The sequence below is a fragment of the Leguminivora glycinivorella genome, chromosome 1 (assembly GCF_023078275.1).
Source record: "Leguminivora glycinivorella isolate SPB_JAAS2020 chromosome 1, LegGlyc_1.1, whole genome shotgun sequence".
In the NCBI taxonomy this organism is placed as follows: Eukaryota; Metazoa; Arthropoda; class Insecta; order Lepidoptera; family Tortricidae; genus Leguminivora; species Leguminivora glycinivorella.
Window position 1 is genome coordinate 11,091,125 of NC_062971.1, and position 24,766 is coordinate 11,115,890.

The 24,766-nt window shown below is 40.4% G+C and overlaps 1 protein-coding gene across 1 annotated transcript in view; it reads left to right on the top strand.

The window, feature by feature from the left end:
- The window catches only part of LOC125229228, a 356,537-nt gene that overhangs the window by 13,277 nt on the left and 318,494 nt on the right, over window positions 1–24,766 (top strand). The window contains exon 2 of the mRNA XM_048134026.1: window positions 18,520–18,559. The gene's annotated coding sequence lies outside the window, so the exon portion shown is untranslated. The remainder of the gene's footprint in view (window positions 1–18,519; window positions 18,560–24,766) is intronic.

Genomic DNA, 24,766 nt, shown 5'->3' on the forward strand with positions numbered 1-24,766 from the left:
GTTATCGAACTTGCCAAACGAATATTAATTATGTGAACCTAACGCACATTAATGCGATCGAATGATCCATTATAATAGTAAATACTGTAAATAAATGATGTAGAGACTAAGTGAATACGTAATAAATAAATAAAATGAAAGATTGAAATCAGTTACCTATTGTCCTATATTATATGACTATAACGCCGTGGCTTGCGTGGGCGACGGTCGCGCGATGGTCGCGCGACGGCGATGCGACGCATAAGAAATCAAACCTTATCGATATGGAAGTATAAGAGGCGACGGCGACGGTCGCGCGACCGTCGCCCACGCAAGACACGGCGTAAGAATAAGTGCTAAGTTTTATACGATACTGTTCCTGCAAATTACACCGGAGGTCTCAAAATCTAACACGTTATCGATAGTGCTACAGATTGAAAGCCCCTATAATCTATTGAAACTAGATTGCACAACGATATCAATGGATGCTGACGACATAATAGCGACGCCATTAAAATTGACACCGACCCTGCGTTAATGAATCCACGAGCTTGATTGAAGCTTATCTCTTCCCAAGGACAAGGGTTTATCGATGGATAATTAGGTAACCGAGCTAATGGTTCTTGCCTAATAACTAATTCAATTGTTTAGGGTAAATACTAATAAAAATGTTGTAACAATGATGATACTGAGCCTACGCATGACTAAACACACCTTACAATGTTTTGGGCTGTGTTTGGGCGGCTAAAGTTTTTATTAAGGCCACAACGGTAATTAAGTTTTCAATTACAATTTTAATAACAAAGGATATTTCCTAAACATTTTATATCATTTTGTTAGGACCTGTAGTTATCAATCCTTCCTTGCTTGTGTCCCCCTATGGGAAGTTATGTGAGTTTTTTTTTTTTTTTTTTAAACATAAACATAAACATAATTTTTATTGAAAACAAGTATTGCATATTTACATTACATCCAACAAATACTTAAAATTATCGATGATTTACATTTGCCCGAACTAGGGAAACCCTGTGTTTCAGGCGAGAGGTACGGCAAAACAAGGTTCAAACTTAATTTAATTTTAATTTTAATGTTCACTTACAAAATGTATTTATTTATCTTTTATTCATTTCACTACTTTAAGTTATTTATATAATTATAAGTTACTCGCAAAGTGACTGACTGTAATTGAAATATTATTTGTTAAAACTATTACGCATGGGTCCCGCTGCGACAAGCAAGAAGGTTAAGCATATCCTAGCCGTTCTGATTATTAACCTATCACGAATATAACGCGCGTGAATAAAGAGTGCGTGCCCCCCGCAGCGTGAAATTTGCGTACGCTCGCTGGGCAAGCCCGCGTGCGTGACAACACCACATGATACTTTGAAATCCCCTTAACTTGATATGGCTAATCTTTCATATCTCCTACGAGCTAATATATACAATTTGAGGAATGTTATAATAGGATGGTGTGGTGCCCAAATACTAGTGTGACGTTCAACTTTTTTGCAGCTTTGAGATCTTTATTTCTGTGACTAGGTTACTCTGGATGATGGGCATTTGGACAATGAATGGCCCAGTGCAGGGGGGCTTGGCGGGAAAACGAAAGCGATCACATCACAGCTCTTGATGGGGTAAAAAATGGTGAGATTCCTTGTGAGATTGTGGAAAATTTCCGCTGTTTTCTGTCGGTTCAGTTATGTTGGCGATAAATACAAAACCAAACTTTTAGAAGTTGAAAAATTCAGTCATGGTTGGATTTTAATAACATCGATTGCAGACGTGTCTGCTAGATACTAAATTTATTTATTAAACAACGTGCAATTCAATACGGGGAAGCATTTCTGTATACGAGTAACAAATTGTTATGATTCCAAATTAATTCAGGTTGCATGTTTATATCCCGTAAAATTGTTGTTTAGGGCAACTATTACACTAAGGGTGGCTTTAGTGCGTTTTCACATTAATCCGATCCGATATCGGATGTAGGATCGATACCCATACATTGAAGCCGCTATCTTTGATTTTTGCCTTTGTCCTTCCGACATCCGATATCGGATCGGATAATGTGCAAAAGCACTTAGGGTCCACACGGCAAGTCGGCATCGCTTCTTTATGATTTGTAGGAGGTGCCGGTGTCGATGTCCGCAGTGTGTTTAAAACATGTTAGTATGTATAGTATTTTATAGTATACACCGTGTTTTTATTGAATTCCGTTAATTTCGGCATATGGTTAGGTCCATTATATAGGAAACAGAATGGCATAGTTAATTTTCTTAATTTCAAAATACGAAATTAAGAAAATTAACTTAAAAAAAACCTTACACCTGCGATAGATGTTACATCAATTGCTGGTAAGAAACGGGCTTAGTGTGTTCGATATGCGATTGACATGTGATAGTTTTGACACTTAGTGTGAGTTAATTGTAAAGCCCGTTTCTCAGCAATTGAAGTAACATCTATCGCAGGTATATGGTTTTTTATTAGAAAAAAAAAATACGAAATTAAGAAAACTAACTATGCCATTCTGTTTCCTATAATGGACCAAACCATGTGCCGAAGTTAACGGAATTCAATAAAAACACGGTGTATATAATCATTCATTCATGAATTTCTATTTAAATACTGCATCAAACCAGTTATGACAAATAATACCTACCTATTTCATTTATTTAAGTCGCAGGTCAACGATGGCGTAAGCCTATTGTTACTGCGATTTAATCAGTGCTCGCACTGATCTTGACTTGATATTTATGGTGATCTATGGGAAGTCATGACATAGATTGCAAAACATAATTATTTTTGTTACTCATGTTACATCATGGATCAAATCTTTTGGATAGATTTAGATATGCATAGAATTCTTCGAAACGAATAGTTCTGCTGGAAGATTTCATTTTATTTTGATTGACACGACATTTACACCCATTTGGTGAACATCTCGTTTTAATTGGTTCCATTATATATAATAATAATATATTCTTTATTGTGCACCATACAGAAAAAAAAAATACACAAGATGGATCACGCTTAATAACTAGGTAACAACAGGCGGTCTTATCGCTAAGAAGCGATCTCTACCAGACAACCTTTAGGTAGCAGGAAACAATGAAAATAGATCATTAAACGGGTAGTGCCGATATATATAAATTACAATGAATAAAGTATTATATATAATATAGTACATAAATACATACATAAAGATATATAATAATAAATACCTGTATAATATATAAATACTATATACCTACTTAAATACGTACATATACATAAATATATTACACTTAATAAGTAAATAAAGGCAGATTAAGGCAGCGACAAGTAATGAGATTTTAAGAGAGATTTAAAAACGGGGAGGGATTTAGCAAGTCTGATGTTTAATGGCAAAGCATTCCACAACCGAACAGCACGAAAGGTGAAAGAGTTCACGTAAAATTTGGAGGAAGAAGTTGGCGGAGCAAGGAGATGTTTTTCGGCACACCGAATGGAAGAAAGATAGTGAAACGCTCTTTTAGATAACGAGGGGAAGAAGGATTAAAAAGAATATTATATAGAAGTACAAGAATGTGAGAGTTTCGACGGTGGCGAATAGGAAGCCACTTCAGCTGCGTACGAAATTCAGAAATGTGGTCATATTTTCGCAAGCCAAATATAAATCTGATGCAGACATTTTGAAGGCGATCAAGTTTATTTAGCTGGTCCGCTGAAAGATCAAGGTAACAGATATCCGCATAATCTAATATAGGAAGAAGGAGAGAATGAGCAAGCGCAATTCTGGTAGCGAGCGGCAAGAAGTTACGAAGCCTACGTAGTGACCCCAGGGAAGCAAACATCTTCCTACCAATCTCACTTATCTGTGGTATCCATGACAGTGTCCGGTCTAATGTAATCCCGAGATTCTTTACCTGGTACGAGTATGGAATGGAAACACCATCAAACGCTATGAAGGGTAGATTAGGAAAGTCAATTCGAGAAATGAGCTGAGAACTGCCTAAAATTATAGCTTGCGTTTTAGATGGATTGACTTTCAGCCCATGACGTTTGCTCCAACTGGAAATGTGCTCCAAATCCCGGTTTATAGAGCCGATACACTGTGGCAGATCGTTAATCACGCACTGGGAGTAAATTTGGAGGTCGTCGGCATAAAGGTGGTAAGAAGAGGAAATATCAGTAGTTATGTGATTAATGAAGATAGAAAATAAAAGAGGGGAGAGCACACCGCCCTGCGGAACGCCGGACAATGTGCTACACCAAGAAGAAATGGAAGAGTCTACCTTTACTCTCTGCCGACGACATTCTAAATAACTATGAAACCAGTTAATAGTCGCAGGAGATATGTTGACAGCAGACATTAACGCAAGTAAAACATCGAAATCAACAGTGTTAAACGCATTGCTGAAATCTAACAAGCTCAATACGGTGAGCTTACGGTTATCCATACCGGCACGAACATCATCGGTAATTTTAACTAAAGCCGTCACTGTGCTGTGTCCGGAGCGGAAACCAGACTGAAGGGGATTCATAAGCTCGTGTCTGTTTAAAAAGGATGTAAGTTGGTGATGCACAAGGCGCTCGAGAACTTTTGAAAGGAATGGGAGGATGGAGATAGGGCGATAGTCAGAAAAAGAGGCAGGATTAGATTTTTTGGGTAAGGGAATAACGTCTGCATCTTTCCAGAGGGAAGGAAAAGAACAAGAGGAAATAGAGTAGTTAAAAATATGAGTGATGATAGGAACAAGTATATCAAGTAAAGGAATAATCATTTTACGGCTGACGCTATCGACACCAACCGCATTGGAAGAGATAGCAAGAACTGTCTTCCTGACATCATTCTCAGTCAACTGAGCAAGAGAGAAGGAAGGAAAATGGGGATTAGACATTTTAGAGATATTTGAAAGAGTATCGGCTTTAGTTGGACCAGTAAACGAAGAACAGGTTGAGAAGTGCTGGTTCAGTTGGTTAAGGTCAAGGTTATTATTGCTGAGCCTTTGTGAAGATTTCCCCACTCCTAACGTTTTCAAAAATTTCCAGACCTTGGCTGGCTCACCATTCTCAACCGCACCGTGAATATGTCGCCTCTGAGCATCACGGCAAACTGTACTACAACGGTTACGGAGGGCATGGTACTTGGCTTTATTTTTCTCCGTTGAGTTGCCCTTATACCTTGATTTTGCTAAGTTCTTTTTAGTAATCAGAGATCTAATTTCGTCAGTCAGCCACGGGGCCGGTACATGCTTAACCTTCACTGGGCGTATTGGAGCATGGACATCATAAAGATTAATTAATGCGGAGTTAAAAAGTGACACTTTATCGTCTGCACTACTAGCCCGCAGGATAGGACTCCAATCTACCATCATTGCATCCTCGCGAAGCTTCTCGATACTCATTTTACCAAAATTGCGCTGCAATAGAACTTTCGGTTTAAGTTTAGGAGGGCGAATTTTATAAGACAAAAACAGCAAATTATGATAAGAAAATGCATCCGCCGCAACTTGGGAAAAGTTAGCAACATGATCAGGAGAGGAAACCAGGGCTAGATCTAAAAGTGAAGGAGAACAGTTTGGAAAGTAGTGAGTGGGACCAGATGGTAGAATAACCAAATTACAGGCTTCAACAAGTGCTTTCAGAGAATTAGCACGAAAATCATTTTTTAGCAAGCACGTGTTGAAGTCGCCCATAATAATATGGTGGTCGTAGGATGGCATTAGGTCTTCTAAAAGCTTTTCCAAAGAAGCAAAATAGTTTACCTGAAGAGAAGGAGAGTAAAAGACGCCGAGAAGAATTTTAGAGTGAGATAAGGTAAGCTCAAGAAATAAATATTCTGCAGAATCAGAAGTAGACGATTGATTAAGAGACAAGTTTACAATAGAATAAGGAATATTAGAGCGTAAATATATATATAACTGATCTAGATAAGAAAGAGCTATTAGTAGGCTAGAGGAATCTGAGAATTCGGTCTGTGCGATCTGAAATTATGGCACAATGTCGTCTGCGCATACGGCGTGGTTTGATGTCGCGCGCAATCTGACAACGCGCACGACTTGCTTTCTAGTGCCTTGTAGGGTTAGCGGCTATTTCTATGGCCCGATCATGTGAGATTGTGACATTTGCCTTATTTTTGTAACATTACGGTTTCTTTGTTTTTCTTACAAACATGTAGGTCATATCTGTCGCTTTATATGGTGCCAAGAGACTGTTGTACTTACCTACGCAAGGTATTAAGAAATGCGCAAGTAGAAAGGAACATTTTTAATATAGTAAAACTTCTAGGTTTGTTTTCTTCGCATGGTGTGAGTTAGCCATATGCTGAAGTACATTTCTCCAACCGTTGTCAAGGCTAGGGCATCCATTACCGAATCGATAACCACCCTGCCTCGAGCGTGTGACACTAGGTATTAATATAGGTTCATGTTGACTTTGATCATAGATACTTTTAAAAGATATGGTATATCGTAGGATCCGAATCATTGCTGATGATCGAGACTTCGCTTGTTAACTTTCATTATAATCTGGTCACAACTCTTGGACTTGTCCTCTTGGCAGACTGCCGTTTATCTTTTTCGCCACCAGAAGTTTCTCCATGTTGTTAGGGTCTCTGCGATATAACCGAATTGACAACGTTTCAAAATTTTCAATGTCCCTAAATCGAAAACCATTTCGAGATATACGCTTGTAGATCACATAAATCATTTTTTTAATTTTTTTTTCTGCATTTTTAGTATAAAAAATCTTAAAAATAGTTTAAAGGGGAAGTGACGTCAAATATTGGGATGTCACTTGACAGTGAAACTTATCACAGTTCGTAGCAAAGATATTAAAAAAATCATGGCTTAGGCTATGATTCGTAGTCATTCACTAGTGGTTGACAGTGACACTTGACAGTCAGACATACCGGACTGTTTAAGCTGACTGTTAAAACTTTTTTTTTAGGAATGATTTTGTCGTTTTCTTAGGTGTATGAAACAACACATGTGACGTCACGAAGCTGTGTCTTGACGTTTGTAACTTACGCTCTTTCTGCTCGAAGCAGTAATAAAAAGGGAATTTCTCATTAAAATAGCAGTTTTTGGAAAAATAAAAAAATACGTGTATCTTTTAGTATTGAGTTCTTTCAAACCAAACAATAAAAAGTAGTACTCAAAAATATGAAATGTTGTCAATTGTCTTAGTAGGTACCTACTCCTTGAAGACAGATGGTGGATAGTTATGAGTTTATTTTACAATTTACAATCTGAGCTTTAGATCCAGAGTATTCGATGCATGCTCTGTCACACCGACGTTTCAAAGGTATTTTTCCGAAGATCTTTTTAAGTGTTTAAGCTTCCGCTCCGTTTGGAAATATGGAAAAGGCAATGGGTCTTTACGAAAGCCTGAAATTTAGGGTGTTATAAAGTGTGTTTAGTAGACATCGTCGTCTATCATGTTTTAAGATCAGTACAATAAAGAACATTTATATAATTTTATACCACTGAAACTTACCTAGTGGATGCATGCTACTAATACTACTAAATAAATAACCCGTATCGAATTGCCTAATGTCTATATAAGTGTGAGATCTTCAGCTTATTTGGATTGGATTTACAATTTTCATGATAGCGTATCATGAAAATTGTAAATTAAAGTCATTATCACCTTTGACTTTTCGAAATACATACTTCTTTCAAAAGAAATTAAACACAACAGTCAAGGCTGAATCTATTTTTATGTCTAAGAGTTAGAAAAACTTTGAATTCCCACGACGAAATCGTGTTGAAAAAATCAAGATTTTAAATCATTGGTTTGTGAAACTGTTTGTTCTTTCGGTTGTTGTTCTGATGAGATAGGAGGTCTTTGTGATTGAGATAGATCACTGACGAAATTTACGCTCCACAAGGCTCTGCGGGAGTCCGTCGCTTATTTTAAACAAGTTTTATTTACTTCAAGTTCAAAAGTCTACACAGTACTGATACGCCTCAATGTAAACAAAACGGGTTAACATGTAGTTGCAGACACAATTTGAAGATCGTTTATGAACTCGTGCATTACGCAACAAGGTAAACATATTCAAGTACAAATGTTTGGGTTTTGACACATTCACAATGTTAGTAAACTCGTCTTATGAGCGGTAAAGACAACAGTTATAGATGTGGGCGGTAAAATTGTTTATAACTTAACAAAAGCAACTTGAGATCAGTGAAGGTATCAATTTATTATAGTCGTGCCGATCCCTAGACAACGGTCAAAACAAATCAATCAGATTACGGAATATGCAGTAAAACAACGTAGCTAGATGTTACAATATTGTACCAATTAAGTGTAACCATGAAGATTGACAGAAGAAAGCAACAGGGAGCAGGGCATGACGGCGAAAGTGGAATGTTCGGTCGTTAGGTCTGTATAAATCGGAGAAATAATGACCATCGGTACGGCCCAGGCTGCCGAGTGTCAATGCATGCAGCGTCAGCTATTACTCGGGCTGCTAATGGGCGCCTGCTGATGGCCGGCGTGTAAATGTCGCTATCAAACACTCATTTACTCTGATGTACAGTGCGTAACAACTCCAGGGTAGGATTCAACTGATTTTGGAGATAAACACATCACATATAAGCACGCAACAAAATGAGTATCTAATTCGAGATAATATTGTCATTAGTGATGAAATGAACATCACGTACTTTACTTTAAGAGTAATTAGATGTGATAAAGGTACAAATTCACTGAAATGGCTACCAATTTGCGTATAAAGACTTTTCAGACAAAAAATCCCTTTGCTTGTCCTAAAACATATTCCTTTTCTTTTCACGTTTTTTTTTTAAATAATACTACGTTGGTGGCAAACAAGCGTCCGTTGATGGAAAGCGGTCACCGTAACCTATGGACGCCAGCAACTCAAAGAGTGTCACATGCGCATTGTCACCCCATTAGAAACGTACACTCCCTTTAAGTACACAGCAAAAAGGAGTGTACATTGTACAAGTTCCAAAGAGGGTTCGGGTTGCCGACGACTCAAAGTCAGTTTTTGATTTCACGTCAGCGGGAAACCAAAATTTATCACACATTGTTTGCGCAAATATGAGATAGTCAGTATTATTTTGATGTTCTAATACGTAACTATTTATGCAGCACAAATGTTAAGATAAATTTCACCAAGTTAGCATTAGCAGAATATTTAAAATACCTACCTAATTACAGTAATTACTCACCGAATGAACTTTTTTTTTCATAAAGGGTTTAGCACTTGATGTTTATCGGGTGTTCAGTGTCACGCCTACCTTCAACACGCTAAGTATTATAGGAAAGGAAACTAGTGAGCCCCGCGCGCGCGTTCCTGTAATAGTTGCATGCATTGTTTATTTAAGTTTGTCCTAATGACCAGTAATGGCTTAATCTTTATTAATAAAACCTATTAGGCGTCGTGATCCGCACGACAACCTGTTATTATCGCCGCCCACCGCTCGTAACGAGCCTGCCACATAATGGGAACGCGAGCCCCGCACAATGAAACACGTAATCACTAAAATACTCTAAATACTAATGTTTTACAGAACGAAAAGAGCCCAAGCGAGGTATCCTTAAATTTGATACCATTAACATGCCATAAAAAACCTTTGTGATTCAACTCAGTTATTGTAAGAATTTGAAGTCGTGACGAACAATGTCAAGAGACATTTGTTACTTCGGTATTCAATTCAAGATGACTCCTCATGACTATAATGACAATAATGAAACTCTTCTAAATTTTACGTCTGTCCTTCATATTAGTGTCTATGTATAGGTATTAGTTAAATCTTCAATTTCAATGAATATATTATACTTTGGAGTTCAGCCCACAATAAACTATAAAATTGTTGTAACTCTTCATATAATATTAAAGTTAGATCGAATAACTTTTTACCCGCACGAATAAATTTATCTGATGGAATCAAACGAACGACAATGAAGAAAAATCGTGTCCGTTATTCCTTAGCTCGAAAATTTGGCCTGCAATTGTGATATTTAAAACTAAATCTACAATTTCCGCCCCGTTTTCTATTACTGTTTGGCCGCACCTCCAAATTGGTTGAAAAGTGCCCGAGCCCCGCTGGTCGATTATCGACATCCAGATCTCGAGGGGCTGCATTAGCCTCCCACGCAGTTCGTGGCTATAAAATAATTGTCAACAAACAGGGGTTACAGAGCTAAGGGGTATAAGCTCGTAAATATTTCTTTTGTTTTCATGTATCCTATCATTAAGGCCACAAATAAGTAAGAAACAATAAAATTGACATGCGTGTTGAGTTGATATAAAATATCAATTAACAGAAAGTTTAACGAGTGTCCTAAATGAATTTCAAAAACGAATAGGTACTACTTGGCCTACATATCGAAATGCGCAATTTATCATACTCAATTTGAATAGCTCAATATTTAGAGCATTATTCTAACCTGTTAGTTTGAACTCTTAAAAGTTTACACAGTTGTTTACATGAACAATTTCAGAACTGAAAACAGTCCGTTTGAAGTTGCCCCCGTTCGACAGCTAAACAATTGCCTATTCTCATTAACGTTAGAGGTGGCAGATGTACAAACATGCCGTGTATTGTATGTTCGGCGATGTTTCACAATGTTTTCAGGACGTTAACATTTTGTGACTGAAATGCGTGGACAGTTGCAAAATCGTGTTAGCGAAATTGTAAAAGTTTTTCGAGCTATTTTTCCGTATCCGTAGCAAGCTAGCTTTGAGCTACAGTTTTCATTTTTTTACGTTTACGTAGTAATAACAAGAACTCTAAGACAAAACGGTAACGAGTAATCCGACAGATTTTAACCACACATTCCTGAGGTCTTAAGGAGCAAAAACTGTTGTGTAGTTTAGTGACACGTAACTTCCTTTAAATCTTGAACATCTAAGTTAATAATTTTTAAGAAAAAAAAACCGTCGCCTTTCGGGTTCTGGTGAAAGCTACTTGCGAATGTTGCAACACAAATGAATATACGTATAACGTTAAGGTTTGAGGAGTTTCCTCAATTCCTCATGAATCCTATTATATTATAAGAAATCGAAGCTTGACAAACTTTGACTTCAAAACTTATGCTTAACAAACATAACTAAATAAATGTCACTGTTCTGAACTTAAATGCATGCTTTTCTTACAAAAATATCAAAGTCACTATGAGTGTGCCGTTCAGGTTTGAGGAGTTTGGTTCTGGCCATCATCAGCAGTTCCACTGCACCAAATGTCACTGTTCTGGACGAAAGTGCATGCTGTTCTTATAAAAATACCACAGTCACTATAAGCGTGCCGTTCAGATTTGAGGAGTTCGGTTCTGACCATCATCAGAAATTCCACTGCACCAAATGTCACTGTTCTGGACGAAAGTGCATGCTGTTCTTATAAAAATGGCAAAGTCACTATAAGCGTGCCGTTCAGATTTGAGGAGTTTGGTTCTGGCCATCATCAGCAGTTCCACTGCACCAAATGTCACTGTTCTGGATGAAAGTGCATGCTGTTCTTATAAAAATACCAAAGTCACTATAAGCGTGCCGTTCAGATTTGAGGAGTTCGGTTCTGACCATCATCAGAAATTCCACTGCACCAAATGTCACTGTTCTGGACGAAAGTGCATGCTGTTCGTATAAAAATACCAAAGTCACTATAAGCGTGCCGTTCAGATTTGAAGAGTTCCGTTCTGGCCATCATCAGCAGTTCCACTGCACCAAATGTCACTGTTCCGTACCTAAATGCATGCTGTTCCTTTAAAAACACAAAAATAACCATATGTATGCCTTTCAGATTTGAGGAGTTCCCTCGATTTCTCCAGGATCCCATCATCAGAACTGGGTTCTGAGAAAAATGGGACCAATCTGTATGCATATACATTCAATCAAAAAAAAAATTTCAAAATCGGTCCAGTAACGACGGAGATATCGAGGAACAAACATAAAAAATAATAATAAAAAAAAAAAAAAACATACAGACGACTTGATAACCGTCCTTCTTGAGATATGAGGCGACGGTTAAAAATAACCTCGCGTTATATTCTTGTACGGTTGCCACGTAATAATTTAATCTTGTAATTCTTCATAGAATCTTTCTATGTCGATGTCGACTTGTCTTGCCCTAACATCCGTAATATGAAGCTTAATATTAGCTTTTGCCCACAGCTTCGCTCGTGTTAAATTCGAAAATTGCGGATTGCTTCATTACAAACTTCGATCCCCATTTTAGGGAAGTGGGGGTTAGAAAAAGACAAAAAGTAGCCTATATCACTCTCCATCCCTTTCTCAATACTCAAACACAGACACTTACAGTACACTTTCCCATTTATAATATCAGTATGGATGCACAATATAGATAATTGACTTGTCCATCTCTTGTCACTCTATATGTAACTGAATACTTTCCCATTTATTTTCTATACCTTACGTCATGTCATTGTTTATAAACTCTTAACGCAATAGTTATGGTTTCTTGTAACTTTGAAGTTTCTGTTTAGTACCTTACAACGAATAAGCAGTAGACATTTTTGAATAATGTATCTGGCCCAACGGTTACGGTGTATTATCATGTTAAAATTATACTTAGGTATTTGTGCTTATGTCAAGCGACTGAAGTATATTTTTTCTCTATTGGAAAATTATACCACAACGTCCACAACCAGGCTGTTAACCTTGGTTCTTTAGCTTTGTTGTTTTTTGATGAAAGCAATGCACTTCGAATTTATTATTAATATTAATTTCTCTTATATTGTAAATATGGCCCAGTTACCACGGTTAATGTCGACCTCAATTACATGCAGCAGAATAAAATTATAGAAATTTAACGGTTAATCACACTATGAAATGCTAAACTGGTAATAAAATATATTTATGAATTCTAATTCTTATATGTACGCCCAGTAATTTTATTGATGACTTTCCTAACTGTGATTTGCTAAATAGGTAGGTACATACTCGATGGTCATAGGTGAAGGGACACAAGATGTTGAAAATAAAATAGCTGTCGTTGACCGTTGGTACTCGCATCACAATTACTCTGAAGGTATGTGTTAATGCAATTTGTTACCGTATACTTAAAACACACCAAAAAAAACGGTGTTTCGATAGGTCATCGTCGTCATCGCTTACGGCCGCGGTCGTAGGCGGGTCGAATCAGTGTAAACCGCCGATGCATTAAAGGAAAGGTTATGGCCAATAGATTGTACAGTTAGCTGGACCCGCTTGGAAAGCCCTTTTACTGTCCTCGCCAGATTGAAGGCGATACTGGTTGTCGGACAAACGATTGAAAGCTAATGAATAGTGTAAATCGATTAGAACAGTCGTTGGGATTAAACATTGGGTCGTCTAGGTAACGTACAGCTACAACATTGCTTCTTGATAATTTATTTAGATAGGTTTATTAATTTGCAAAGCCTACTAAATTTCACTTAGAAAGTTATCTGAAACATTTGCTCTATAGTGAGGTAGGTACAGGATTTTATTAAGAAAGTAAAAATTTCAGAAAAATACCATATTTAACCGAATTTTGGTACCACTTTTGGCAGACTGATTATTATACTACATATTACTGAGTAACGTACACTTATGTACATGCAATTAACATAGTGAAATTAGCTTATGCTGTATAATGCAATAATCCTGTCAGAATAGGTCATACATGCAAAATTTACTTATCCATCAATGCTCCAGTAGGGCAAACCTTGGATTTATGTCTTGACATTATCACGAGTTCACAACGCTCAATATTTGCCGAAGGCTTCAGACAAATGGCGTTAATCTCATTAGAAACTGCAGGTAAAGCTGGGAATACACTTGTTTATTCAGGAAAATTGTTAGTTCTTCTACATAAATTAATTTTAAAAGTAGAACAAAGTTAAGCTTCTGTGTCAGTTACCCTATAGGTTTTGAATTTCAACTGTAAACTCTTAACAAGATTACGTCAAAGCCTTGTGGGGATCAACAATCCAAAGCGTTATACAGGCATCGAACTAGCCTTTGACGCCGCGCCGGTGTGTCCCTAGCACAAGGATTATTTATGACACCACGAGTTTTGCTAGAAATTTCATGTCGGCCTATCGCTATAGGGTCCGTAACCTGCATACCGTGTCAGTCTGTCCATGCATCTGGAGTTAGTAATGACTCGGGGCTAACTTAGTATTAGCACTACAAGTGGGACGGCTTAAATTGTAGACGGTTGAAAGTACTCGTTATGGATAAGTTCTCTGGGTCATGTGTAGGTAAATTTTCTCTACAGACGTGGGACTAGTGTAAATGAAGACATATCACAATGTTAGTCTCATGCCTGCAACTCTTTGCGTTGCGTTGCGGTCATAGAAGAGAAGTCAATTCAGAATTAAAAGTTATGTCTTTACAAGCACAAGATTCCTTGTGTTATCCCTCTTTTTTGCCAAGGCTCATGCACGAAAAACTAACATGTAAAAATAACTTACTACCTACGTCCCGGGGTTTGAAGTGTTTGAACTTGGACACGCTATCCCGGAAAAAAATAGCTTTGGGTATATATTATGAAAGTGTAAGAAGTTATGTTTTATTTGTTTACTTACTCTACATATACCTATTACTTATTTGCCTTAAGTTATAGTATTATTAAATACAAATAATTCAATACTAACGGTATGCGCTCTTAGGCGCGATAGGCGCGCTTAATATTTCCTTATTTTTTACTAGTTAAATATAAACATAAAAAATAACAGGAGGGGTGAGTTGCGTGTTACGAACCCGGTTATTGTAAGCGTCGTAAGTAAACATGAAAGTCACACGATACGACCAAGGCCTAGTGCTCCGCCTTGCAACCTTACAGAATTAATGGGACTGTCTTGGAAATAAAGTTCCACACGTCTACGAGTTCTACGACTGACATAAATGTTTAGACAACATATTTCTTTTAAGTACATACAAACTTGTTTATTTTAGTGTCAAAGTGTCAATGCAAGCGCGGTGTGCAAACATAGCCGACCCGACCTGCTCCTGCATAACTATGTTATTTTTATCCGCCAAAGTTGAACAGACCAGTTCTTGATTATGTCGAAGCTTCTTCCAACCTGAATTCTTACATGTTAAATCCTATAGTTTGTTCCGAGCTTACGGCGGAATAATTTCTCCAAGTAATATACTTCCTTTGAATTCTCAGAAATACTTAGTAAGTCTAAGTGCGGCTTTCCCCTGCTAGCAAAACCAACATCAGCGATATCGTCTGAGCAATCTGTATGCCGCTAAATCCCGGCTTCCCATCGCTACATCGCTTATGGCATCTGATAGATACACTTGCCAATCGCCGCGGTGATCGTTCGGACACGCACTTCCTTTTGCAGTGCCCTCCTTGTGCTATTCGTGCGATTCGCGCTGCTCTCTGTTTCCACGCCATATATATTTTGTACAGTGGTAAGAAAAAGCCGAGCACAGATTTCTATGTGAGTTTTCGAATTTTATGATTCGAAAACTCACATAGAAATCTGTGCTCGGATCATGCTGTTAATCACAATACATTACCGTGTCCTTTTTTGCAGTTGGCCAAGCAAACTTGAGACATGAGTATCGTAAAGCCGGGATGGAGGAGTGGACGATATTAATTACTGCGATCGATGGTTTCATGCTCCATCTTCAACTAATAAAGAGTGGTATATAAGTGAATTTGTACAGTTGCCCATCGGATTTGAAAACGCGAACACTATTGTCGTCCATTGTTTTACACCGAAAAGCTTTTGGTTATTTCGATATTCTAATAAGTACGTGTACTATACAATGTTCTCTGATTGTAATGTTTTTCGGGGCACGGACACCTTTCTACCACGGCCCATTGCGAACCTCCCGAAGCGTGACTAAATCAATTAAGATTTAGGTGGTTCGGTAACACCGTTTAGGACTATCGCGAGGGATGATATCGAAGATGTTCCACTTCGATAGCATTGTGGCTGCTCGGTCGACTATCGTCTAATTAGAATGTTGCCTTTTGTGGAATATCTGCCAGTATGCTCTGGTTTGCGAAATTCTTGCACAGGTTCGACTTATCCGACTTTTGCCTCGTGATTTATAGTACGATTTGTTCGACATAACGCCTAAGCAATATCTTCCTTATTCGCGTTTGTGTCACATTCTTGGATGTTTTGAAATCATTAATCGAAAAAGGGTAAATCAGTAATCGAAAGAAGCGATCTAAGCGATTTAGGCAACAGGTTACCTTTATTGATCTGTTTAACGATTTCTCATCGTATTTTAATTCAAAAATAAAAATTATCTAACGTGGATCAATTAATTACTAAACAATTTGCAGCGCGGGTAACGACGGTAACAACTATCGGTTTCCGTATTTGTTTAAGCCTGGTATGCAGCATAGCTATTCAGGTAACACAAAGACCGGATCTCGATTGAGGTTACATTTTCAAACCTAATTTGATACTCAATCAGCCTTTACCCGCTCATTATCAGGCGATATCAGATCGAGATACTGTCAACACACAGACGAGTGACCCGGTCCCGTACTAATTACCATAGGCGGGCACTAATACGCTGCAATTGGAGCTTGCAGTTCACAATTATCAGCTCACAATTGCTAAAGTAAATGCCCTGAGCCCATTATGTTAACTCACGCACGAACTGCTCTATGACCTATCATAGGTTTTCGCAACGTAACACTTTATGATGGGAATACTTAATGGCCCGGAAATCATATTTTGCTATACAATAATTAAAGACGGTTTTTTAGTAGAACTATAAGATCATTGTTTGTTTTTCGTTAATTTTAAAGTTGTTTAATATGTCAAAAAAATTATCAGGCATTTATGAATACAGTTATAAAGACGGTTTTAACACAGGATGAGAATTTGCTCGATATTCTCGATATTCGATCCGCAACACTATGGTTAAATGTCTACTTCTCATACCATTTTCTTCCATATAAATAATAGTACATTGTGCAACAAGGGAGGTAAGGGGGACATTAAAGACGCGTGTTATTATTCTCCACTGCCGCAGGCAGGAGTGAATAATAGACACAAGTCTTTAATGCAGTTACACACAATGTTTTTCATCACATTTGAGAGAAAAATACAGAGGAAACAGTCATAAGGCAAAACCTTCAACCGGCGGCGTTGCGACCAGTAGTGTATCTTGATCTACATCAGATTATTCATATTAAATCCATTGTTTTTGATAACAAACACTTTTTGAACGAAAACAAACACGAAAATACTGCATATAAATTAAATGCAACGTTCAAAAAAGCATATAAATCATATAATTGAACTAAAATTTTACTTATTCATTTAAATATTTTGATCTGTTGTACTCTCCGTTGCTAGGCAACGGTGGGTGCCTCGCGAACGCACGCGGTCAAGCGCGAGTAGAGAGCATATTGTCAGATTGTAAATTATAACAATTTATCTGAGTTAAATTTACGAAATAAATGCAAAACACACTGAAATAATTGTAAAACATAAATAAAATGCATTTTTCATACCGTATAATATATTTTATAGCTTAATAGTCAAATTTTGGTTGTGCAATAAAAATCCTTGGCAGATTGAAACATCCTTTGCCTGAAGTATTGTACGGATTGTATTAATTTTTAAAACTAAATCCATTATTCCCTTGGGAATAAAATAGTACATTATGCTTCAGTACACGTAGACGCAATGATACCTTTAAACAGCAAATGTGATGAAAAATACATTATAATATTTTCAAAACGCGAGTGAAAAGTAATCGTCTACCAGTGGTTAGGCGCGGGCGCCGCTTGCGCAATGCAAACTGTTATCCAGCTGTAATTAGAGTAGTTCCCAGGGGTATCGGCGATACATCTCGATCAGCGCTAAACACTTCTATTATTTCACTGGCGTGGTCAGAGCAATTTATTGTTTTCTGGAACATGATTGGTGGTTGGCTTTTGTTTTACGAGTTATTGGTAAGCCAACTAATCGATTTTGGTCACACCGTATTTCCATGATGCTCATGACATGTTACCAATTTACACACATTTTAGCAGTTAAGTAGTATAATTCATTGATTGGGAATTTGAGGATGTCGTCGTATTCCGGAACGCAGATACGCGAACGAAAAAGCTGTAAAAAGCGCAGCATTCGCAATTAGCACTATTATAATCTTAGAAGCTTTTATAGCAACGTTTTAACAATAACCTAACTATCCTCATTCGTATTTACTAGAATAGTTTTTGCTAACACTCACGCTCTAATAGTAGCCGCGAAGAAAATAACTTGGGAACTTAATAAAACGCATAAAAGGACGTCCTGAAATACACTTGCAGTTGGCAGCCGGCCAGGCGCAGTTATCCTGAATCGCTTGCGGCTGATAAAATAGAGAATATTTTGACTATGTTAACTGCTCGTCTTTGAGATTTGAGATCATCGCTCGAAATATGGCACGATCTTTGCTTTATTTAGCCGTGAAATGATTTAATAAGCTTTTTTCTTGCGTAAAGCGTGACAGCTTATAAGCGCGTATAAATAATGTGGATTTGGAGCTTAAACTTAGCTTGAATTTACAACAATATTTTTTATAAAGCAGACAATGGGTCGTGTTGACTTATCTTTGATTTATGTTTGCAGGTAGTTCCGGTGCGATAAAATAAGATGGAGTAACTTGCAGGTATGTTTTTGACGCATTATGGTACTGTATGTCAAACGAAACGATGTAACCATTGAAGGATGTAAGTAACACGTTATAGCAACAGTAGCAGCGAAGCTTAAACTGTACAATAGATGAAGGTTATGTGTCTAGAAAGAGGTTACTTGTTATTAACAATCTTTGTTATATCGTCAGTGTCATTCATTTGTTAATTACGCAATTTGAGAAACCATATGTTGGTAAATAATAAATATTGGGGGACACCTTACTCAGAACAACCTAGCCCCAAACTAAGCAAAGCTGTACTATACTATGGGTGCTATTATAGATCTGTAAAATATAGCTATTTCCAGTATGGTTGATGTTAAAACGTCTTGACTTCCATTCCATTATAATAGATCCATTTAAGTAGGATTAAGACATCGCAGTTCACTGGACTCGGTAGAAATTGCTATGGAACTCATTTCATACAATCCGTGACTGCCCCCTTAACGAACGCTTTAACTTGCCAGACTTTCCCATTTGGTGCAACCGGCCCTAAGTGAGATTAAGACATCGCATCTCACTGACTCTATACAAAGATGATATAACTTCTTCGGAACTCATTTTACGGTCCGTGACTGCCCCCTTAGCGATATTACTTAGGCAATCTACTTTCCCATTATAGTGCTTATGGCGTTAAATGAGCCATTATTAACATCTCACCACAAATTATTATATGAGCTAAATAAAGCTATACAAAGATGATAATTTCCTGCGTATTGATTTTAAATGTGTCAAGTAGATGTAGATGTTTACTGCATAGTATATTTTTATTTTCTTGAAATACACCATTATATTATTTATATGTAATACTTAATTGTGTGTTTTGTCTTTTGACCCCTCTGACGACTAGTGTCACCTTCTGTTGGCTCCTATAATTTCTACATGCAGTTAGGACTTACTTGTAGTCGTCACTCGTTGTCAACTTATGAGTTACTAGCTTCTGCCCACGGCTTCGCTCGCGTTAGAAAGAGACAAAAAGTAACCTATGTCACTCTCCATCCCTTCAACTATCTCCACTTAAAAAACCACGTCAATTCGTCGCTCCGTTTTGCCGTGAAAGACTTACAAACAAACAGACACACACACTTTCCCATTGATAATATTAAGTATGGAAGTATGGATACATAAGGTGTAGTGTAGGTAAGGTGGCTTTACCCGGTCGTCAGCAGGACCATATGCTTGGGAAACTATTTTTTCAGTACAGATGGTGTTTTTTTACGCACTAGTGCGAGAAGTGGGTCATTATACTGCCAGGTAGGTAGGTAGGTTTTATTTATTATATGCCAGGTCGAAACTTCGGAGGCTCATCTGTACTGAAAAACGTCGTACGATACACGTGCGAAAAGGAAATTCGTAACTCGTGTCGATTTAAAACACTTCCTTAGGTCGTGTTTTAATTTATCGCCACTCGTTTCGAACTTCCTTTTTTACGCACTTGTATCATAATGTACTATTTCATCACATTTGCTGTTTAAAGGTCTCATTGCGTCTACGTGTACTGAAGCATAATGTACTATTTTATTTCCAAGGGAATAATGGATTTAGTTTTAAAAATTAATACAATCCGTACAATACTTCAGGCAAAGGATATTTCAATCAGCCACGGATTTTTGTTGCACAACCAAAATTTGACTATTAAGCTACAAAAGATATTATACGGTCTGAAAATCGCCATACACTTTTGCAACAAATTCCAATTTTCAGCAAATTCCATAAGGAAATATTTACTAAGGGATATTATTAAGCGCACAGCAAAAAAATAATCGCCTATCAATTTATCGTCATCAATAATATACTTCTGTACATCAAATTAATTACTTCACTGCAAATAAACTAAATGATTAACAAAACTAGTAATGCAGATTATTCCAAAATACACATCAGCACGACATTACTTTTTTCCTCTAATGCAAGACAATTAAATTCCTTTAGGAACAAAAATACAACAATCTTATCAAAAATACTAATTGCGCAGCAATTTACCCGTCTTCATAGCAAATTATTCAATTCGAAGAGCATACATCCTTTTTTCTTATTTTTTAAGTATTCACGTTCAGCTAATTTAATAATTATTACAGCTACAATATCTTAATTCATTGCATTATTTCTAAGGAACAGAACTGTCACCGTCACGAAAACAAACTTTTGCTAGAAAATTGGGTTAGGTTAGGTTAGAACTGCGACCCTCACGGAAACAAACTTTTGTGAGAAAAGTGGGTTAGGTTAGGTTAGAACTGTGCCCCCCCCCCTCCCGAGGGTGCCCACCTTGCCGTGGTGGGGGGGCTTAGTAACCGTGGACTGGTCACCCACGGCGAAGCTTAAGAGGTACCCAGGGCCGGCTTGTTGCTGGGCGAGCTGGCCCGAGGAGGATGCTCCAAATGGGCTTGTAAAGCCCACTTGAGACGCATTTGGGAGGACTGCCGTGGGAGGGAAGATCCGGCAGTATGGGATGCCGCTCTGTGCCCTCCCACGGTAGCCGAGGTGGGATCGCAGGAGGAGAGGCGTGATGGTATAGCGGTGCGCCACTCTCCCTACCCCTTGGCGGGGCCGCTCCGCTGTAGCGGCATTGGTGGGGCCGCAAGGGAAGAGGAGTGCCGGTATTACGGTGCGCCGTTCTCCCTATCCTTTGCGGCCGACTAGGTTAGCGGTGGAACCAAAGACCATGTCCACCGCCGGGCGCCGGAACTCTTCTGGCGCCCATGGAACCTGCGGGTGATGGATCGGGAGTCCCATCACCCACCTAAACGAGGTTCCGAGCTGGAAGGCCCTCCCGTGTTCCGAGGGCCTTCAGCGGAGTAAGCTGCCTAAGCAGTCTTCGAGAAGGGCCCGCAAGGGCAACGCTGACGGGGTATCGGAGGCCTGCAACCGAGTGCCCGAAACCCCGTCCAAAGAGCGAGCGGCGGAACGCCCCAGGGGGTTTAGTCCGTGCGAGTCGGACATACCCACTGGCTTCTCCCGGGCCAGTGGGATCCATAACGGATTCCCCTGGGTCAAAAAAAAAAGGTTAGAACTGTGCCCAAGGAGGCGGCCATCGTTGAGTCTTGGGGGCAAAGTAATGGTTCAGTGGACGTTAGGGTTGAGCATGAGGTGGAACAACTCGGAGCTGCGCTGATTCGCATCTGCGACGCAGCGATGCCTAGAGCAAAACTTCTTTCGACGAAACGACGGGTGTACTAGTGGATACCAGAACTCATTGCTAGAATTCACTGCCAGAATCAATTGCGAAACGCTTGCGTGGCTGCGCGCCGTCAATACACAAGAAGTAGAAGAAGGCGCATCCGAGTTCAAGAAGAGGAAGATGCTTTTTACGAATTGTACAGGGCCGCTCGTAAAACGCTGCATAATGCTATCGCGCAGGCCAAAGAGAGAAGCGCTCTCAACAGGGATCCATGGGGCAGATCGTGTCGGAGCGTAAGGCAAAAGCTCCGGCCCTGCCCCCCCCCCCCCCCCCACTGACCAGCAGTCTCGAGCCAGATCTTTTGGAACGAGTTGTCAGTGCTCTTTTCCTAGAAAGGGGCGGCTTTGTGCCACCAGCTATGGCATCTGGTTGTGCCATACCACCAGACGTGGTTAGAGAGGTACCGCCAGTCACGGAGGTCGAACTGAGTGTTGCTGTCTTGAAACTCCGCTCCAAAAAGACAGCACCCGAGCCAGATGGCATACCTGGGCGAGCCCTGGTAGTCGCGCTCAGCGAGATGGAGGAAAGAGTCAGAAACCTTTTCACTGCGTGCCTAACCCAGGGGCGTTTTCCCGATAGGTGGAAAATAGGCAAGTTGGTGCTCCTTCGGAAGAACGGGCGCCCACCTGATCAGCCGTCAGCATATCGCCCCATAGTGCTGCTTGACGAGACGAGCAAGGTCTTCGAAAGTATAGTCGCCGCCCGTCTCGTTAAGAGCATGCAGCCGGGTCTGAGCGATTGCCAATATGGCTTCCGTCCGCAGCGTTCGACACTAGACGCAATTGCCCACGTAAGGGACTTCGCAGAAGAGGAGATCTCCCAGGGTGGGACTGTGATGCCTGTGTCACTAGACATTTCGAATGCATTCAATACCTTACCCTGGGAGACAATAAAGGCGGCACTCAAATATCACAATGTGCCCAATCATCTACAAAACACAGTGGCGGAATACTTTGCCGGGCGGCTTGTGGTATTCCCAACTAAAGATGGCTGGGGAAGACGGAAAATGGCGTGCGGTGTTCCACAGGGCTCGGTGTTGGGGCCGCTCCTGTGGAACATTGGATACGATTGGGTCTTACGCGGGGCCACTCTGCGGGGGGTCAGCATCTCCTGCTATGCTGATGACACTCTCGTGTCGGCCCGTGGCAGAACCTACAGGGAGGCCGCCTATGTAGCCACAGCTGGGGTAGCACACGTAGTGCATAGGATTCGGGCGCTAGGTCTGGAAGTCGCACTGCACAAATCCGAGGTTCCGGTCTTCCACGGGCCTCGAAATAAACCTCCGGAGGGAGCCCAAATTACAGTGGGGGGAACTTCCATAGCCATCGGGTCGACGATGAAGTACCTGGGACTCGTTCTCGACGGTAGGTTCGAGGAACACTTCAAGCGTCTGGCCCCAAAATTGCTGGCTGCTGCCGGCGCGCTTGGGCGTATTCTCCCAAATCTGGACGGGCCAGGAGGAGCATGTAGACGACTCTATATGAGCGTGGTACGTTCAATGGCCCTCTACGGGGCGCCAATATGGGCGGACACCCTGAGATCTAAAATTGAGGCCCTTCTGCGTCGTCCTCAACGAGCTATAGTTCTCAGGGTGGCTCGAGCGTACCGCGACAATTCGTACGCGGCAGCTAGCCTACTAGCCGGAAGCCCGCCGTGGGACCTTGAAGCCAAGGTTCAAACCGCGGTCTATTGGCGGGTGACGGCAGCAAGGAGGGAAGAGAACTGGCCTGCCCCTCAAGAAATCCAAAAGTGGAGAGAAGAAGCACGAGAGGTGCTCTTCGAGCGTTTGGAGATCCCGGGAGCTAGCCGGGAACCAGAAAGAAGCGGCCGCTGTTCGGCCCGTTCTAAAAGAATGGGTGGAACGTAAGTACGGCGCACCTTCTTTCCATCTCACACAGCTCCTGACGGGGCACGGCTGCTTCGGCTGGTACCTGTGTGAGAGGGTGGGAAGGGAGCCTACTACAGCGTGTCACCATTGTGATCGAAGAGCAGTGGACACGGCCCAACACACGCGCGAAGAGTGCCCTGCTTGGGATGAGCCTCGCGCTGCCCTGTTCACGGTTATAGGGGGTGATCTCTCACTGCCGGCGCTAATATGCCATATGCTTAGCAGTGAAGAGGAGTGGGAGGCAGTGACCACCTTTAGCGTCGTTGTCATTACGCAAAAGGAGGCCGCCGAAAAAGTGCGCGAGCTCAGCGCCGCAGAAGGCCAGGCAGGCGGCGAAGAGTCTTCGCAGAGAGACTGATGCCGCCCTAACCGAAACTTGCGGGTGATGGACCGGGAGCTACATCACCCGCCTGAAGAGTTTCTGTGCTGGAAGGCCCTCAAGCGTTTTAAAGGTACCTTCAGCGGAGTAGGCTGCATGACCAGCCACAAGAGCCGGGCCCGCAAGGGCAACGCTGGCGGGGCAACGGTGGTCTACAACCGTGTTCCCGAAACCCCGCCCAAGGCGAGCGTCGGAACACCCCAAGGGAGTCCATGGGAGTCGGACATACCCACTTGTCTTTCCCGGGCCAGTGGGATCCAGGTTAGAACTGAAACTCTCAGAGAAACAAACTTTTGTGAGATAAGTGGGTTAGATTAGGTTAGAACTTTGACTTCATGGTGAGGGCATACTTACTTGGATGCCCCCTTACTGGTGGATGATTTTTCATAAAGCTGGGGCTTGACAGCCGTTTGCTGGGGGGCATGGTAGGGTACACCTGTATTTCCCATGTCCTCCAAAATAGCACCGAGGTGTAAGACGGGGGGGTTGTTTAGTGGGTAAACTAGGTAAAGGAGTCCCACATAACCACTCGGGTTCATCCCCGTACCCGAGTGGTATGCGTAACAGCATTTTTCCCCTCCAGGAAAAAAAAAAAAAAGGTTAGAACTTTGACCCTCACGGAAACAAACTTTTGTGAGAAAAGTGGGTTAGGTTAGGTTAGAAGTAGTCAATAAGTTTTAAGAGAAAAAAACCGCCGCCTTTGGGGTTCTGGTGAAAGCTACTTGCGAATGTTGGATT